General features: G+C 54.2%; 1 protein-coding gene across 50 annotated transcripts in view; it reads right to left on the bottom strand.

Annotated features, from left to right (window-relative positions):
- CSNK1E (casein kinase 1 epsilon) overlaps positions 1-15,730 on the bottom strand; it is a 38,480-nt gene extending 22,750 nt beyond the window's left edge. For 13 of the 50 annotated variants that reach the window (XM_084955298.1, XM_021091492.2, XM_084955318.1 and 10 more), the window contains exon 1: positions 2,406-2,467. The gene's annotated coding sequence lies outside the window, so the exon portion shown is untranslated. Of the gene's footprint in view, positions 1-1,851; positions 2,468-2,617; positions 2,939-3,251; positions 3,297-3,463; positions 4,005-5,641; positions 5,698-8,082; positions 8,204-12,165; positions 12,258-15,665 lie in introns of those variants that run through there. The other 37 variants (XM_005655506.4, XM_005655504.4, XM_005655505.4 and 34 more) reach the window with 10 other exon arrangements.
- Positions 15,731-17,397: the final 1,667 nt, after the last annotated feature.

Genomic DNA, 17,397 nt, shown 5'->3' with positions numbered 1-17,397 from the left:
AGGCTTCCTTCAAGACTAGGTGGGTCTCCTAGGGGAGCCCTGCAGAGCGCTGAGGGGACCAGAGCCAGGTTTTGAGCTGCCAGCTTCTGTGGGGGTGGGGGGTGGGGGGTGGGAGGAGGGCTGGGGAGCACTTTCTGCCTTCCTGGATCCCACCGTGGGTGTTCAAGCTCATGGGCCATCTGGGTTCACCCTCTGCTCTGGCCTAGGGCAAAGTTCTGGGCACTCTGAGGTTCTGGCCAGCACAGGGGGGAATTCAAAGGCCAGGAGGTGGTTTCCGCTCTGGGGGGCAGGGCAGGTCAACCTCCGCAGTAAGGAGAGGGATGCGGGGTCCCCGAGGTCTCAGTGTCTAGGGCCGGTACAGAAAACCATCAGAGGGGCTGCCCTCAGCAGTCAGAGAACTCTGGCCCAGGGAGGCCACCTGCCCCCAGTCCCCCAGCAGCCAGTTAGTGGTGGTTGCCTCACCTAGGACCCAGACCGGGTCCCTGCTGTCCTCCCACCCTCTCAAACAGGACTTATTTCACGCCAGGGCCAAGAGGCCAAGCAGGAAGGCGCAGAAGCAGCTGTGAGTGGCACACAGGCTCTGTCCCTTCCCCGTGCCAAGTACTACCCCCAAGGCCAGACCCACCTGGGAGGGAAGGTGGGCAAGATCTCCTCCACAGATGGTCAGGCTGGAACACCCCCCCCCCCCCCCGACACAGCCCCTGGCAGAGCAAGGAGCCAGCCAGCACCAGCACCTAGTTCCCAGGGAGCTGCCAGCAGCCCTTCACCAGCGGTCACAAGGAAGGAACCTCCACCCCGTGCCAGCCAAACGCCGGGCTCTCCACCGAGGGCCTCTGCCCACACGCCTGGCTGGCCCCAGCTGAGGCGCCACGGCTGCCAGAAGAACACACTCCACATTCGCAGGAAACTCACAAGCCACACACCCCACATACACTCGGGCCCCAAGGCAAGCGCCAAAGGAAGAAAGAAATGCAGACACGCAGACACACACTGAGCCCTGCTGAGGTGGGGGGGGGAGTGTGTACACACACAAACATCCCCGAGTCCTGTTTTCCGCCAACGCTGCCAATTCCGAGACCACACATGGCAGCGGGGAAAGCCGCAGGTTAGGAAAGGAACATAAATATACCCGCATCCTATATTACATAAATACCCACGCCGGGTTATATAAATACCCATGCCCTCCGTCTGGGTGTCTTACATAAATACACTGCACATGACCCCCCAGCCCCTCCCCACTCACCGGGCTGCCGGCAGGGCTGCCGACAAGGGAGGGTGCAAACCGTCAGCCTTGTGGGCAACCGCCACTGCTCCGTGCTAGCCACCCAGACCCGCCAGCACCCCTCCTACACCGGGGAGGGGGGGCCCAGGGCCCAAGGACAGCCTAGACTGTCCCGGCACCGGCCCCCTAAAAGCCTCCCAGAGGAAAGGAGAGAGGATTGATTGAGTCAGGAATGGGAGAGGCTTTCCAGTTCTTTGCTCCTTCTTTAGGTTTTTTTGGGGGTGGAGGGCAGCATTGGAATAAATGAAATGAAGAAAAAAAAAAAAAAAAAGGTGAAGATGAAGATTCCGGAGTTTCAACTGGTTAAAAAAATTAGACAAACTACCAAGCAGAACGGCACAAGGGCAGTTTTCTTGCTTCCTGCCCACCCTTGACCATGGACCATTAAAATAAAAATTGGAGAGACACCCCAGACACCAAGGCAAAGGAGCCCCAAACACAGGCATTTATGGGGTGCACCTCAGACACTCGGGATCCCCTTCCCCTGTCCCCAAATCCTTCTCCCTGAAGGCTGATCCGAGAAGAAAATAGGCAAGAAAACTAAGGGGAAAGTTGGGGAGGGGGCTCACCCCGCTTGGAGTTTGGGTGCAAAGAGGAGCTTGGGAATCCTCTCTCTGAAGACACCCAGGCACAAACAGAGTTTTCTGTTGCACAGAGACTTGCAAAACATGGATTTCTCACGCGCAGAAACCGGAGAATCTGAGCTGATAAATAACCCCCACCCCTTTCTTTCTCTCCACAATGGAAAAGAGAATCGGTGGCTGGGTGACCACACACCCCATCACCCTAGGGCCCCCAAGCGCCCCCATCCATCGTGCGGGAGCAGCCCTCCTGACCCCTAGGTCTGGAGCACCCGACCCAGGAGCGAAGGGGTGGGGGACGCTGCTGATAGTCTGGTGGAGCCTGCTGAAGCCCAGGGTCTGGTCGGGGATCCCGAATCAACAGTATCGGGTGTCCCCAGCACCCTCGTCCAGGAGCCCCTCCCTCAGCGTCCCCAAATCTCAGCCCGGGGTGGCCACCTCGGGTGGCTGGGGCCTTGAAGGGTCCAGCTGGGGGAGGGGGAGGCGGGCTGGACTGGCGGGGGGGGGGGCTCTCCCGGGCAAGCCTGCAAAATAATAGTCACCCTCCTCCTTCTCCTCCTCGTCCCCAGCCGCGCCTTTGTCCTCGCCGGGCCGAGCGGGCGGCGCCCGGGCTGCCCCCCCATACCCGAGTGCAAACGCGCGTGTGTCCGCCCTCCCTTCCCCTCCCTCTCGCGCAAAAACAAAGAGGCGGAGGGAGTCCGGTTTCCCCCCAGGTTTGCGCCCCTCCGCGGGCCCGCGGACCCCCAATATTTACCCCGCCGGGAAGGCGCCGGTGCCGGGCCGCTGCTCGGGGGGCTGCCGCGGGCGGGGGCGACCCGCCGGGGCGGATGCCGGAGGATTCGCAGAGCCGCCCGGCGCGCCAGCCTCTCCCGGCCCAGCTACCGCCGCCGCTGCCGCCGCCGCGCACCGCTCTGCTCGGCCCCGGCCGGGCTCAGGCTCTAGGTTCTCAACGCCGCCGCCACCGCCTCCCTCCTCCGGGCCCTCCTGCCCGCCCCCGCCGCCGGCTCGCGCGCTCCCGCCCGGCGCGCGCCCGCCGGTTCCCATTGAGCCCCGGGCCCGCCCGGTGATGTCATCCCCGGCCCGCCGCCGCCCCGGAGGATTTAAAGGGCCCGAGCCCTCCGCTCCCGGGGACGCTGGGGCGGGGGTGGGGGGGGGTGTCTGTAGCCAGGAAACACGCCCTCCACCCCCAGGCTGGCGAGGAGCTCCTTGCAGGAAGGGAGTCTTACGTGTGGGTCCTGAGAGCACACACAGACACTAGCACCCTGAGCCAATGGGGGTACAGGTGGAAAAGCCTGGGTGGGGGTGGGGAGGAGGCGGGCACACAGAAAGCTGGGGTCTTCTAGACTCAGAGCCTCCTCTTCCCTCGGCCAGGTTCTCTTTCCTCTCACCTCCTTGCAGTGGGCCCCTCGGAAGGCGGGTGTTTTTGTGGGTTCCTGCAAAAGGAAAATGTTTAGTGAGTTAGGGGCTCCGAGTGCTGCAGAGCACACAGGCCAGTTTGATTCAGGGGCCAACGATTTAACAGGACAGGACGGCAGGAGGTGGAGGGACATTGACAAAAGGCCCAGACAGGCAGCTGAGCTGTGCTGTGCTATCCCCCTACCGAAAAATCAAAGCCAAAGACCCTTCCCTTCTCCTCCTCCAGTAGCTCAAACTGTGATGGGCACAGAGCTGACCTTAATCCCAGTCCTCTTTAATGAGGGACCCCACACACTGCTATGGGACCAACACTTGAATCAAGGTCCCAAGTGGGTACACTTTTAGCCAAGTCCCCTCCCAGCTCGGGGCTTGGGCTTCCTAATCTGCAAATCGAGAAAGAGCACCAGTCCCTCTCCTGGTCACCAAGAATTAATTAAGGCTTTCTACTGGCTTCCAAAGCATAGTTATTAAGGCGATGACATTTACACTGGACCATGCAAAGCTCCAAATTATGACACATGTCCATTCACGCATACAGCTGAGGCTGTGGACACAGAAAATGCTGGAGTGCACTGCATCCAATCCCAGAAGCATGGCTCCCACGAAGAGTCACTCTCACAATACCACATCTTCCTTGAGTTTGAGGGACTTAGTCACACACTGTCCAAACTGGCAGGAGCCCCTCAGACCAGGTTTTTTTTTCCTAGAGCAGGAAGCTGCAGCTCAGAGAGGGGAAGGGGTTGGCCCCAGACCACACAGCGCTGACTCTGTTCTCCCATTGATCCTTGGGAAACTGAGTCTGTCATGGGCTCATTTCCAAGAGCAGGAGAGTGAGGACCAGCCTCCCAGGAAAGGTTTAGGGCAGTCAACTGGGGACCTGCCCTCAGTGCCACTTTTGCCAGAGGAGAGGGTCACCAGCCAAAGTGGTGGGGTTTGTTGGTTTTTTCTTTTGTCTTGTTAGTTAATTCCCAATTTTTTTTTTTTTTTTTTGGTCTTTTTTAGGATCACACCTGTGACATATGAAAGTTCCCAGGCTAGGAGGCTAGGGGTTGAATCAGAGCTGAAGCTGGAGCTGCCAGCCTGTATCACACCAACAGCCACACCTGATCCGAGCCGCATCTGTGACCCAGGCCACCACTTGCGGCAACGTGGGATCCTTGAACCACTGAGCAAGGCTAGGGATCAAACCTGCATCCTCATGAATACTAATCGGGTTCCTAATCCTCTGAGCCACAAGGGGAACTCCAATTCCCAACGTTTTAAAATGAAAGATTTCATATTACAGGTCCGTATTCCCTATTTCTCTGGAAGCACTGGGAGAACTGCCACTCCAGGCCCAAACTCACACTGAGCCCTGGCCACACTCAGCTGGCCTGGGCAGCAGCCACTCACCTTGACCACAACCAAGCACTCACCTTGATCACTTCCTCATGGCAGCTTGTTTTACCCATTTTTAGGATTCCTTCATCTCCTGGAGGTCCCCAAGTGTGACCCTGTCCTAGAGACCAGTGACCAGGCTTGGCTACCAATGCCATCCCAGTCTCACTAACCCTGAATCCTGCTTCCAGTGTCCAGGGATGGCAGCCCTCCCTGTGTGTGCACGTTCTTCTAAGTGAGACTAGGTCCAGGCCTGGGGGCCCTGGCGCTTCCAGCCTGGCCCTGCTTCCCAATCATGGCCCCCTCTCTCCAGGAAGGGACTAGTTCTCTTCCAGCACCTAGGAAGTACCTAGCACTGGGAGAGGTGGTTGTCTCATTTCATCCTTTCAAAGGACAACAGACAATTCCTACTCTGTTTTTTCTCTGGCTCAGAGAAAACTGAGGCTCCTAATGTTTGCCTAAGGGTACACACTAACAGTCAGATGGCCCAGCTTCTCCTCCCAGTCCCTTGCTCTCTTTTTCTTGGCCACGCCCATGACACGAGGAAGTTCCCAGGCGGGGATCGAAGTCTCGCACCAGCAGTGAAACGGATGGAACCCCAACCTGCTGAGCCACCAGGGAACTCTGTCCCCTCCCAATCTTGTCACATGTCCCCTCCCATACCAGAACTCGTAACTAACGCCCCATGCCCTTTTCCACACCGCTATTAAAGATCCCGGTCAACCAGTCTTAAAACCCACTCCTGCCGCAAGGCCTGCTCCCAGCCTCTCTCTCCCCTGTCCCCACCCATTCTCTCTTTTGGAAGAATGCTCCCCCTACGCCCTCCCCAGTTAGCTGTTCTGGGGGCCCAAGGTCTCCTCCCTACTCCTCGAGACCACCTATGGGTCCTTCCAAAGAGCTTCTCAGTTCCGCTCCAGGGAGAAACCTAGGGCACACAAAACCCAGCCAAGGAGGGGCGGTGATTCCCAAGGAAAAGAAAACTTACAGAATTCGGGCAGCCTCTGGGCCTGACCTCTTGCTCCAGACTGGATTCTTAATGATTCCTCCCAGATTTAACTCCCAACTTTAAAGCCCAAGGGTGTGTCCAAATGGAGTTCCCCTCACCCCCCTCCCTATGCCCCACCCACCCACCCACCCACCCAGCAGATGCAATCAGGCCTGGGACAATAGGTGTCAGCGAAGGCCAGCCCTGGGTCCCACCCTGGGTTTAGCGGCTTGGCACTGGTTCCAGGGAGCACCTATCCAATCTGACAGTTTCCACCAATTTCCCTGGCACCCCAGGGCACTGGGCCAGGCATCTCAATGCCCTGGCACTGCCAGACCGAGGATGATGCTACAGATGAGCCCAGTGGTGGGGAGAAAGATTTCTGCCCTGGCCCAAGGGACCTGCAACCTGGGGTGGGCTTAACACCCATAAAACTGTAAAACCTTGGATTTACCAGAGGGAGGGTCCTTTAAAATAACCCTGTACAATCTGTCCTCAGGCCTGGTTCTCCCGCTTCCCCGGGCACTTTCCCCTGGCTGTCTCCCTTGCTTCCCTCAGGTCTCAACCCTCAGCTCCCTTTCACAGGGAGAACTCCCAATCCTGATTTAAGATTTTCACCCCTGCGAGTTCCCGTCATGGCACAGCGGAAACGAATCCAACTAGGAACCATGAGGTTGCAGGTTCAATCCCTGGCCTCGCTCAGTGGGTTAAGGATCTGGCGTTGCTGTGCCTGTGGCATAGGCTGGCAGCTACAGATCTGATTAGACTCCCAGCCTGGGAACCTTCATATGCTGTGGGTGTGGCCCTCAAAAAAAAAAGACACAAAGACACACACACACACACACACACACACACACACACACACACACACACACACACAAAAGATTTTCATCCCTGGAGTTCCTCCCAACAGGATTGGTGGCCTTTTGGGAGAGCTGGGGATATAGGTTCGATCTCTGGCCCGGCACAGTGGGTTAAGCATCTGACGTTGCCACAGCTGCAGCTTAGGTTGGGACTGTGACTCGATCTGATCCCTGGCCTGGGAACATATGCCCGAAGGCCAGTCAAAAAAAAAAAAAGATTTCCACCCCCTACCCTCACCCCAGGGCACTGCCTCCCTCCCCGCCTCTGCTTCATTTTATCCCCTGGCATTTACCACTATCTAACATAATCTATATGGTACTTATTTCTCCTTTTTTTTTTTTTCTTTTTTTGGTCTGCATCCTGTACTAGAATATCAGTTGCACAAAGGCAGGGGGTTAAAGTTATCTGGGGGCATATCTGCATCACCACTATCAAGAATAGTTGAGTTCCCATTGTGGCTCAGTGGAAATGAATCTGGCATTCATGAGGACACAGGTTTGATCCCTGGCCTCGTTAGTGGGTTAAGATCTGGCATTGCCATGAGCTGTGGTGTAGGTTGCAGACAAGGCACAGATCCCGAATTGCTATGGCTGTGGTGCAGGCCAGCAGCTACAGCTTCGATTTGACCCCTCGTCTGGGAACCACCATATGCTGTGGGTGTGGCCCTAAAAAAAAAAAAAAGAATAGTTGTGGCTCAGTAGGTTAAGGGGTCAAGGACCCGATTAACAACCATGAGGATGAGGGTTCCATCCCTGGCCTTGCTCAGTGGGTTAAGGATCCAGCGTTGATGCAAGCTACATGTAGGCTGCAGATGCAACTCAGATCTGGCATTGCTATGATCTGGCATGTGCCGGTGTAGGCTGGCAGCTGTAATTCTGATTCAGCCCCTAGTCTGGGAACTTCCATATGCCGCAGATGTGGCCATAAAAAGAAAAAAAAAAAAAAAAAAAAAAAAAAGAATAGCGTCTTGAAGTTCCAGCTGTGGTGCAGTGGGTTAAGAATCCAACTACAGCAGCTTGAGTTGCTTCAGAGGTGTGGGTTGGATCTCTGGCCCGGCGCAATGGATTAAAAAGCCTCTGATGTTGCCACAGCCAAGGCTTGGATTCAAACCTTGGGCCAGGAACTTCTCTATGCCACAGGTGCAGCCATAAAAAAATAAAATAAAATAAAAAATGTTTTAAAAAGAATAGTGTCTGGCACAGGGGAGGGATTCAATAAATATTTGCTGCCCAAGTGAATGGCTAGATCGTGAAAGGACAGCCTCCACTCCCTCTGAGGACACATTAGAGCTACCACTTCTTGAGCACCTACTGTGTGCCAGGCCCTCTATGAGTTACCCACATTCAGTCCTCACATCCAGCCTCAGCGGAGGTAGTTCCCTGGCAGAGCCCACCCTCTTCGTTCCCCCCCGGCTGATGGCGAACACTGCTCCTGGACAAGTCCCTGTCCCCCTCCATCAGACCCCTGCTAGAGAAGCAACTCTGGGCCCCTGCCGAGAGCCACAAGGCCTCACGGGGTTCATTTAACCCGCCTCCATCATTTCACAGGCAGAGAGTCTGAGACTCAGGGAGCCTTACTCAAGGTCACAGACGGAATCGGAGACAGGAGCCCACGGCGGTGAAGAAGCTGCCTTCACATGCTGACTCTGCTGCTTTCAAACTCCGTGTGACCCTAGCGAAATCCTTAAACTTCCTGAGCCTCGTCTGTGAGATGGAGACAACACAGGTGATCGTGCACAAAACACCTTCGTCTGGAGAAAGCCCCTGAGTAGGACGAAGGCATTGGTCCTCTTACTGAGCAGAGCAGAGGAAACGCAGGCCGCCTGCCTTGGATCCCTTCTCCCCGCGTGTCTCCGGCTTCTTTCCTTACCTCATCTCCCCCTGGAGGGGCCGCCAGCAGCCCCTTGGAGGTGCAGGGGGGATGGAGGTACACCAACCTGGGTGGGCCCAGGCGAGTCAGCGGCCTGGCCCACTCTCTGTCTACCCCTGTGGTCTTGGTTCTAGAAACTTCTGCAGGGAGGTTCTCTGGGGTCTTCCTACTTGTCTCTCTTCCAAGACCTCCGAGGTCAGCAGCCCACACAGGCTCTGCTCTAAGAGGTCCTCTTCAGGCGTGCCAGCCTGGAAGTGCTGCCCTGGCCCATTCTCCATGCCCCCGTGGCCCTTCCAGGATGTCCCACCCACCTCTGGCTGCTCCCAGGGCAGTGCCCTATCTCGGAAGGGCCTTGGCCTCTCCTCTTGCCTCTCCAGACTCCCCTGCTTTTGGATGCTTCTCCTGGGTGAGCTCATCACATCATCACGCCTGGTCAGGCTGTTTCCAGCACTGATTCCCCCCCCCCGCCCTGCCCCCTGCCATCTTCAGCTGAGCAGCAGCAGGGCCGCGTGCCAGAGGCCTGGGTTTGAGTGCCAGCTCCGCCACTGGACCTCAGAGGGACCTTGAAGAATCTACAGCTTCTCTTTAGGACCAGGAAGCCTCTAAGGCTCTCTCTTCAGTAGCCCGGTCTGTCAACTTAAGGCTGGATCAGATAGGGAGCGGCCTCCACATCTGGTGAGAAAGATCTCAAGGCCCCACACGTCTGGGCTCCCTGGGGAAGGGTCCTCTTCCCACCGCTACCCCCATATTCAAAACATACGCACTTCCTGTCAGCTCTGCCTCCCAACTATATTCCCAGCCCAGCCTCGTCAGACCATGGGCGGCTTCCATGCGGTTACTACACCCACCTGTTAATGGTGAGATCACCACCCTCTGTGACGGGAAATACACCAGTGGCTCCTTCTGTCAGCCTGAAACCTGCACTCTCTCCCAGGCCTGTGATGATCTCTCCCTAACCTGCCTTTCAGATCTTACCTTGAACCTCTCCCTGCTCTGGTCATTCATTCTGTTCCACCTCAGGGCCTTTGCACTTGCTGTTCCTTCTGCCTGAATAATGTACCCCTGCCCCAGATCTTCAGTGGATGTCACGGTTCGAACTCATGGTGCAAATTATGACTCAGGAGTTCCAGTTGTAGCTCAGTGGTTAACGAATCCGTCTAGGAACCATGAGGTTGCGGGTTCAATCCCTGGCCTTGCTCAGTGGGTTAAGGATCCAGCATTGCCATGAGCTGTGGTGTAGGTCGCAGACGCAGCTTGGATCTGGCATTGCTGCGGCTATGGCTGTGGTTGTGGCTGTGGCTGTGGCCGGCAGCTGCAGTTCTGATTAGACCCCTAGCCTGGGAACCTCCATATGCGGGAGCGGCCCTAGAAAAGGCAAAAAGACCAAAAAAAAAAAAAAAAAAAAAAATCACTACTCAAAAGTCATCTCTTCACAGAAGCCTTCCTCGACCACACAATCTGAACCGGGTCCCCTTGCCCTCCATCCCTCTCTGCCGGCTCACTCCAACTTACGGTGATTATGGAACTTACTATGGGCTGGAAACATTAGCTTGTTTATTTTTTATTTTATTTATTTATTTATTTATTGTCTTTTTGCTATTTCTTTGGGCCGCTCCCACGGCATATGGAGGTTCCCAGGCTAGGGGTCGAATCGGAGCTGTAGCCACTGGCCTACGCCAGAGACACAGCAACGCGGGATCTGAGCCTACACCACAGCTCACAGCAACGCCGGATCGTTAACCCACTGAGCAAGGGCAGGGACCGGACCCGCGACCTCATGGTTCCTAGTCGGATTCGTTAACCACTGCGCCACGATGGGAACTCCTAGCTTGTTTACTTTTAAGCCTGTGAACATAAGCTCCAGGAGAAAGAAAGCTTCCTATGAGTGCTCCTGAGGGTGCTCGGTTGGTAATGGGTGTCTCATAAATACTTGCGCAGTGAGCACACTCTGCCGCGGGTGTGTGGTCTCAGGGTGGAGGCAGGGCCTGGCACTTCCCATCCCTGGGCCAGACATGCCTGACAGCCTTCCCTCGGGGACAGGCTTGTAGTTCCCCCGCCCCTCCCCCCTTCTCCTGGTGGGCTCTCTGCCCGCCCCTCGCCCTCGGGCCGGCCGGGCACACCCTCTCTCAGCATTCCCTGTGCTGCTGTCTGCTTAGGGGAAATCAACTCCCAGAGGAGTTAGGGAACGCCTGCCACGTGTCCCACAGGCGCAGTGAGCACTAAAAATAACCTGGCATCACCCAAGGACTGTATCCCCCTGCCTCCCGCTCCCCCCCCCCCCTGCCCCCATCTACCTTCCTTCCTTCAAGTCAGCCGGTCACCTGCCTGCCCCGCTGGGCTCACCTGACCCATCTGCCGGCTCTCTCCAAAACTTGCTCCTTCCATCCTCTGGGAATCCAAGGAATCCCATTCCCAGGACACGCAACCACTCATTAGCCGGGCCACGGGAATTACGACGATTGCCGCGGCTAATAACCCCGACTCCCACAACAGCACTCCTCGATGCAGCATAGCTGGCGCAATTCATCATCTCCTCGCCATGTCACATGTCTGTCCACACACACGTCCTGATGCCAGCTCCTCGCAGGACCCCAGAGAGCCACACTGGACCCTGTTCACCAGAAGCTGACAATCCGCCTGAGGAGACTGCCTGTACCCAAGGAAGAGGTTGGACTAACAATGCCGGTGAGAACGTGCCAGCAGTGAGAGCCACAGGACAGAGCCATGTGGCCTGGGGTCAGGGCAGGCACCAAGGAGGGGTAGGCGAGCTGCCCCCAGCCCCCTCTGAGGCATTCTATGAGACGCGAGACCTGGGTTTTCTTTTCCTTCTCTTTCTTTCTTTCATTCTTTCGTAGCCACACCTGCAGCACATGGAAGTTTCCAGGCTAGGAGTCGAATCAGAGCTGCTGCTACCAGTCTATGCCGCAGCTTATAGCAGCACTGGATCCTTAACCCACTGAGCCTGCGTCAGGCCAGGGATTGAACCTGCATCCTCACAGAGACAATGTTGGGTCCTTAACCCACGGAGCCACGACGGGAACTCCTGGGTTTCCTTAACTTTTCATGTGAAGTGCTACACAAAGACAGCATCCAGACAAGTCCCCGAGCTCCCTTCTGACCAGATGGCCCCCAATCCCCTTCTATAGCGTGATCACAGAGTTGCCACTGGGGAGGGTGGGAGGACGTTTGACCTGAAGGTGGGTAGGATTTGGAGGGTGAAGAGGAAACAGGAGGCTAAGGAAGAAGAGCCTGAGTGAATGCTCTATGGAAGGAACCACAGATATTTGGGCTGTGGGGAGACCCGTTAAATGGCACCCCAGATCCCTCTCCCTCTGGGGAGAAGGTTGAAAAGGAAGGTGGAGTTGGGCAGGGTCTCCCATCCCAGACAGCTACATATGAGGTTCATCCACTGGTTTTGCTCAGAGCAGCTTCGAGTTTTGCACGTGGACGAGAAGAGGAAGTTGAACGAGCAAAGCCAGCATTTACTGCGTTGTGCAGCTTTAGCCGTTAGTTCTTAAAATGCAATGGACACATCATCGAATCTACAGCAATCTTGTGAGCTGCAGATGGCCCCAGCTGTTTTACAGGTAGGCACCGGAGGCTGAGAGAGTTGAGGGGAATCTGATCTAATGTTGACAAAAGTTATGAAGGACTCCAGTTTGCCCTCCAGATCCACCCTGAAGCCGCATCCTGCCTCGGGGACTGTGCCCCAATCTGCCTTTGTCTCCCTCAGTACAGGCCAACCAGGACCTGCCCAGGTATCTGAGGCTCCACGGAATGAGTCCACTCACCCACTTGGGAAGCATCCAGGGGATGCTGGTGGCCACTAAGGTAGCTGTCGACAAAGCAGATACTTGTCCCTCAGGAAGTTCATTCAGTGATTCTTTGGGGTGTGGGAAGAAAAAACATCATATTCATATTTCATTTCTTTTTTTTTCTTTTTTTGTCATACCAATGGCATATGGAAGTTCCCGGGCCAGGGATCGAACATGCACCACAGCAGCGACCCAAGGCCCTGCAGTGACAATGCTGGATCCTTAACCCACTGCACCACAAGAGAACGCCATTATTTCATTTTTAATCTTAGCCTCCTAAATATTCTATTTTAATGTTGGTTTTATAATGCACACACCAGCACATAACAACTAAGACATACTTTTGAATACATGCATGTTTAAAATTATCTGCACAGACTGGGTGTGCAACCAAACTTTGCATTAGTGTGTGAGTTCTCACTTGAGGGGCAGTGATGGTAGAGACCCTGCTTCCACTCGCTCGATTCAAGTCCTCGATCAGCTATTTCTGGGCTAGAGGGCTGGCTGAGTTTCTAGAACCTTCCCGAGCCTTGTTTCCTCATCTCAGCAATGGAGGTGACAAGAGCACGCACCTCAGGTGGATTAAAAGAGACGATGGACATAAAGTGTGTAGCCCAGGGCTTGACACCTGACTGGTAGATGCCCTTAGTACCCATTCAGTTATAGAAAGCAGAGCCCGGCCTGGCCGGGGCCTTGGGGTGAGCCCTGCCCGGGGGGACGGCGTCTGCTGTAGCAGACCCAGAATCCAGAATAAGTCATCCGAAATGCCTGCGAGCAGGGTTAAGATGGAGATAGGACACCAACAGACGCCAGCAGAGTGAGAGGACTCTCTCAGAAAGCCCAGATGGTCCATGCAGAAGATGACAACAAAGAGATGTATTTGGAAAAACAGACGGGCGTCAAATCAGACACCATTTCAGGTGACAGCGGTAACGGCCGTGTGCGCTTGAGTTAGCGTGCCTGGAATTGAAGCTTGGTTCCGCATGGGCAATTTATTTAACCTCTCTGTGCCTCAGTTTCACCATCTGTAAAGCAGGGACACTAATGTGCCTATTTCATAGTATTGCTCTAAAGCAGTTCAGACAAGAGGCTCTACAAAAAGACCAACAAATAAAAACCAAGAGGCTGGTGAACGAGGCTCTCAATGAGTGTTAGCTACTAGTTTCTTAAACAGTCAGGGGCAGAGGTGTGGATGTTTCAGAAAGATATCATTTCCCAGGCCCAAGGTGGGGACTTGATTCTGGCCCTGGGGCTGATGGTCATTCTGAATGACTTAAACATCTTGACTAGGCAAATGGGCCACCTCCAATTTTCTGTGAATTGGAAGGTGACTTCCCCAATTCTGTTTCAGAACATCAGAGACCCCACATACCCAATTGCTGGGTATGTTGGGCAGGGGGGGATGCTGACCCGGTTATTTCCGTCCTGGAGTGACAGGCCAGGCCAAAAGAGATGGCCTCAGAGGGTGGTGGGCCCTCACTATAAGACCTTCTTAACACTTAGGGGTTCCTGCCAAGGCTCAGAGCCCTTTCTCATTCGGCAGGAGCAAGCTGTTAGGGGCACATTACAGAAAAGCCAAGTTAGAAACAGAACAAAACCTCCCAGGTCTTAAAACAGATGACTCGGGGGTGGAGGGGTGGATTCCCCATCCTGAGTTGTGGCCAAAGGTACTTGTCTGGTTCAGCTGACAGGCACCCAGCCCCCCCACCCTGCCCTTGAAGAAGGCCAGAGGGTCAAGAAGATGAGGGGTTCAGGGTGAGGTGTATGACCATGGGTTGAATGGGCCCCTAAAAGTGGAAGGAGGCCCTGGCTACCTGTGGATGGACAGGCCTGGCAGTGGGTACTCAGCAGGTAGGTGGGGAGGTATTATCCCTGCTTCACACCCATTTCACAGATGAGAAAATGGAGGCTCAGAGAACAGCGACTTCTCTTTTCTCTAAGCCTGAGGACTTAGCTCAGTACAAGTGCCGCTGATGACTCCACTCTGACCTCTTCCTCCCCCTGCAGCAGCGAAGTCTCTGCAGTGGAGGCCCTGGGGGAGTTAGGCACCCAGGAGTCCACACATACTCTGTTACTGCTGCCTGTCCGGATCCTGAACACATCACCTGTGCTCTGACCCTCAGTTTCCTTGTCTGTAGGAGGAGGGGTTGATTACTAAGCTCCGCCTCCGCCCCCCCCTCCTACTTTTCTTCCAGTTCCCTCATCCTGAACTCCTTCCAGAAGCTCCTCCCAAGGAGTTGAACCCATTGTGAGCCTGGAGGTCACCAGCCCCGCCTTAGGGACCCTGTCTGTGCCTGGTCCACACAGGGTGGATGTGAATCATTCCTACGGGTTCATACCCATCCGTCCTAGGTCTAGGGACATCTCCATTCTGCGGGTTTTCCCGAGAGCCCACCCCCCTCTACCCAGCGCTTCCTCTGCTCCACTCTCTGAGCAGCTTCTGCTGGTGCAGACCTCTCCTCCAGACTCGCAAACATGTGGACCCTCTTTCTGCCAGAACCATGGGGGTGGGTGGAGGGGGGGAGATTTTCTACGTAAATTAGCTCACTTAATCCTTACAACATCTGAGGAAGTAGCTTTACATAGCCATTTCCCAGATGTGGAAACTGATGCTTGCTGTTTTTTATTTTTATTTTTATTTTTTTGGCCACCCCCATGGCATTTAGAAGTTCCCTGGTGAGGGATCATACCCACACCACAGCAATGCCAGATCCTCAACCTGCTAGGCCACCGGGGAACTCTGAAACTGATGCTTAGAGACAGCAAAGATCTTTCCCGAGATCCCAGTGTTGGAGGCGGAGGTCTTGGCCTGCCTGACCTCGAGCCCATGTTTTTTCTATTACACCTCTCTGTCTCCCCCTCATATCTTCCCCCAAGTATTCAGAGCGGTACCCAACTATGGCCCATCCCTCAAATGCAGTATTACGCAGCCATTAAAAATGATTACACATACACGAGTGACTAATAACAACACAAGAAAATGCTTATGACACAATGTTAAGAAGGGAAAAGCAAGACACGAAAAATTGTAAATACAGTATGATAAAATTATATTAAAATGACTGCATAGACACAAGATTGAAAGGAAATATTCCAAAATACCCACAGTTGTTTTGCTTGTGGGTTAGTACGAGGGGTGATTTCTTTCCTACTTTTATCCCTTTGCCAAACAGTCAGTGCATATTGCTTTTACAACAAAGAAATCATGTAAAAAATAATAACTTGTGGTTGAAATCTTTGGAAACCTGCAGTTTTCCTCTTCAGCTCCCTCTCCTTCAAATCCCTCCATAGCCCAAATTCTCAGTACAACGTGACTCTAACCAAGAGATACGGTAGGAGTTTGGGGAGAACCACCAGTACCTCCATAGACCCAGGACCAGCTCGGTTCTTTGACCAGGCTCTCCTCCGCGACCGCTGAGGATTCGCACCCCGGACCCTCCTCCCAGCCCCCAGTCGGAGCTCCTGCTGACGCTCACCTGACACTCGCGGGTCAGCCTCCGAGATGCGAGATGCACACACCTGTCCCTCCAGGTGAGGACTCAGCGAGTGCGCGGCGCGCAGGAAGGAGGGAGCCGGCCGGGGCGTGGCCGTGACGTCACCACTTCAGTCCCGCCCCCGGCTTCCCGGCCACGCCCCGGCTTCCAGGCCCCAGGGAATTGATGGTTCCCGAGCTTGCAGGGTGAGGTGCTGGGAACACGTCCTCGAACACGCACGCACGCCTCAGCAGTGCCTCCAAGTACCGTCCTGGGGTGGGCGGAGTGAGAGAGGCGGTGTCAGAGCGAGGGTCCCCTTGAGAAACCGAGAAACAGCTGGGATCATCACCACCGCACAACCACCCCTGGTTTATAGAGAACCCTTGGGTCCTCAGACTCTAGGTTCAAATCACCTGGGGTAAGGAGTTATCTCCGGAGGGACAGGGGGAGCCTCTGATTCCTCGAGTGTTTTCTTCAGGTCCTACCTCACGCTTTGTACTCCTCTGGGATCCTACCTCCAGCTCTCCTGCTAAGGAAGCTGGGAGCGGAGTGTACGTGAATGGACAAGAAGTGTGATTCCAGCCCTTGGGTATCCGGGAAAATTATCCTGGCACCTGACACCTATAGTCAGGAAACTGTTTCCATCTTCTTTGTATTACCTGGGATTGTTTATACCTGGCAAAATTCTCTGCTGAAAATGCCAGCAAGGAATTCCCTCTGAGGCTCAGTGGGTTAAGAACCTGGCTGGTATCCATGAGGATGTGGGTTTGATCCCTGGCCTTGCTCAGTGGGTTAAGGATCTGGCATTGCTGCAGATGCAACCTCTCGCCTGGGAACCTCCATATGGCACAGGTGTGGCCCTAAAAAAAGGGAAGGAAGGAAGGAGGGAAGGGAGAAAGGGAAGAAGAAAGAAAGGAAAGAAAGAAAGAAAGAAAGGGGGGAGGGAGGAAGGGAAGAAGAAAGAAAGAAAGAAAGAAAGAAAGAAAGAGGGAAAGAAAGAAAGAAGGAAGGAAGGAAGGAAAGAAAGAAAGAAAGAAAAGAAAGAAAGAAAGAGAAAGAAAAGAAAGAAAGAAAGAAGGAAAGAGAGAGAAAGAGAGAAGGGAAGGAAGGAAATGCTAGCAAAATGGTGGCAAAAAAAATCAAGAGCACCAGGAGGTTCCCCCTCTCCAAGAGCTTTAAAACTGTGCTCACCCTTGGACCCAGCGATTCCATTTCTGGAAATCTATCCCAAGGAAGTCACTCAGAATGCAAGTTCATTGTAGAGCTCTTCATAAGGGTGAAACCCAGGGCGGGTGAACAGCACAAACACAGAACCGAATATTATGCAACCATTTAAGAGTTATGTTTACAAACAGCTTAGCATATGAGGAAATATGTTCAAATATTAAGAGAATAAAAGGGCGTGCGTGTGATGACAGCAGGCTTACAGTTGTACCTTAAGGCAAAACACAATGTTATGCAGGGGAAAGAGCCTGCAAATAAAATGTCCACTGTGGTTATTTCTAGGTTAACTCGAGCTATGAGGCTTGTTTTTTATCCTTGTTTCCTGCTTTTTTATCTAATGGGCTTATTTCCCTTTTATGTAATAGCTTTACCTCTTGAAGAGTTCCCCTTAATTGAGCACGTACCATAATTTAGAATAAGCCCCTCTCATGGGAACCTTCCAAGAGTCCTGAAGTAGGAATTAGTGGTCTCTCCTTCCCACCCAGGAGGCTTCAGGGCTGGCGTGGCACTG

This window comes from Sus scrofa, chromosome 5 (genome assembly GCF_054392235.1).
Source record: "Sus scrofa isolate SSC_HxYL_T2T_F1_AM1 chromosome 5, Sscrofa_HxYL_maternal_Yorkshire_Landrace_v2.0, whole genome shotgun sequence".
NCBI classification, from domain to species: Eukaryota; Metazoa; Chordata; class Mammalia; order Artiodactyla; family Suidae; genus Sus; species Sus scrofa.
The sequence above is the reverse complement of the archived record's forward strand: the minus strand, read 5'-3'. Positions and strand labels throughout refer to the sequence as shown.